Genomic DNA, 2,458 nt, shown 5'->3' on the forward strand with positions numbered 1-2,458 from the left:
GATTAAATTCAATATAAATTCTTAAAGAAGGAGATTCAAAGAGCTTCCTGGTTGGTCAATAGGTTGGTCAGTACATGGAGGTGCTGAGATACTGTCTGCCAGGAGAGGGCATGGAAGCTCTGTGCCCCCTTCACCACTCTTTATGCATCTCACCCTATGCATCTCTTCCATTTGGCCTTTTAGAGTTGTATCCTTTATAATAAACCTTGAAACTTAACTGTTTTTCTGAGTTCTGTGAATTGTTCTGGCAAATTACGAACACGAAGAGGGGGTCATGAGCACCCCCAAATTTGTAGTCTGCAGGGCAGAAATGTGAGTAGCTGGGCACCCAATTTGTGGCTGGCATCTAAAGGGGCAGTTTTGGGACTGAGCCTTTAACTTGCAGGGTCTGTGCTCACTCTTGACAACTGGTGTCAGAATTTAATTAAATTATTGGAAATCCAGTTGGCGTTGGGGAATTGGTTGCTGGTGTCAGCAAAACCACACAGTGTATTATGTAGTTTGACTTTAACAGTTTCCTGCAAAGAAGACACATATTAAAAATAACAATAAAGTAAACGGAAGCTAATAAGAAAATGATAAAATTGACAAAAGTTTTCCATCCGCTGGATAAAAACAGTGTGATGATCTAATAATATATTACAAGTAGTCAGGCATCTAATGAATAAGAAAGTATTTGCTTTTTTAAAAAGAAACTCATGCTATGAAAAGAACATTTTGAAAACTGATGTGTGAAATTATTTTCATTGTGTGGTAATTTTGTTCCCTAAAGTGATATAACACGTTACTTCTAAAGTCTCACTTGCATAGTGAGTCATAATTTATCACTTGTTTAGAAGTCTCAATGGGTTTTGAAACTATTTGTTAAAAACATTAAAAGCACAAAATCTCCCAGTTAGTTCACAAAATAGTGATTGATACAACAGGAAAGAAAAAATTTACTAGCCAGATTTTACCAAAAGCTTTGCGAAATTGGTGGATCGAAATGCAGAATGAGTATCAAGATTTAGAAAGTACAGATAACAGTGTATTTCCATTTGGATCCGTGTATCTTGGTGCGATATCTTTATTAGCTAGGACTTGATTAAAACCAATACCAAAGTAAACTGAACTAGATCTTTAGATTGTCATTTCACAAACTGTTAACCAAGATTTTTTTTTTTTAAATAGCAAATGTGTGTAAATGCATTGCTTTCACCATATTACTCATTAAATACTGTGGGTGTGTGTGCTAAAAATTTTTTCATTAATGCAATATTCAATCAAAAGTTTGAATTGGTGTAGGCCAGAATTTTCTAAAGTGTTGTCTGTGGACCTCTACATCAGAATCCCCCAGGGTTCCTTTGCCTGAAGCTTGTGTTCAAGATATACCAGCACCAAACTGAGATTATTCTCCTGGGTTTAATGAGAGGAACTGAAAGAGAATCAAACATGGAAAAAATTCTGACCATATGATTCTCTGTTATTTAATGCTGTTGTCTAGGAAGCGTTTTAAGTCACCAGTGAAAAGCTTCCTAGAAGTTGATCCATTGATCTGTAGCATTTCGACACAGATTTCATGTTAAGTTAAACTGAGGATTAATGAAAAGTCTGGACTTTATGCCATCAGTTACTTTATTTAAATGGTTTTGTTTACTTAGTGAACTAAAGGAAGAAATTAGAGATAGAGAAGACGTGGATGGAAGGAAATGAATGAATATGTCCAAAAGGAGAACAGCCGAGGTGGCTCTCCCACGGGACCCTCTTGCCGCCCAGTTTCTCAATCTCCTAAATTCCAGACTTTCATTGCCACTGCTCTTCAACCTTGGACCTAGTCCTTACTCAGACCTGCATGATCTCCAGGATCTCTCTCTGATCACACTCCTCTCCTTTCCTCACTCCCTCCAGTTTGTTGAACTCTCTTCCCTTTTGTAACTTCTGATACCTTGCCCTTCTTTTCATCGTCCCAGCTGGGCACCCTCATTTCCAGTTTCCCTATCTCTGACCCTCAGCCTGGAAGGGATCTAATATTGGGGAAAAGTTATAGAACCCTGTTCCAACTGCTTCAGTGCCCAGAGCTTTTCACGCTACTGACCTCATTACATTGCACAGAGTGCCCTACAGGGCCTGCCTGCTTACAGGGTCCCTACATTTCCAGGATGGACACTTTGGTGAGGACACAGCCCAGGGACATGATCCAAAACCCAAAAGCTGAAACCTCCCATCTGGATTCTAAGATTGTTTTTTAATAGACCTTAATAAATTACTTGAATGTCATCCAAAAGTATAAAAAGGTAATTTCACCAATTAGATGCTATCCTCAAGTATTTATTACATAAATCAGAGTGGAAAAAGACTATTTTCCAATACCTATTATATTAAAGATTTTCTTTTATAAAAGAGGTAGCAACAACACTGATTAAAATAGACTGAAAGGCATATATGTTTTCCAAATTAGTAGCATTAGTAATTAACTCTC

Source organism: Pteropus vampyrus, unplaced genomic scaffold (assembly GCF_000151845.1).
Source record: "Pteropus vampyrus isolate Shadow unplaced genomic scaffold, Pvam_2.0 Scaffold22, whole genome shotgun sequence".
Lineage (NCBI taxonomy): Eukaryota > Metazoa > Chordata > Mammalia > Chiroptera > Pteropodidae > Pteropus > Pteropus vampyrus.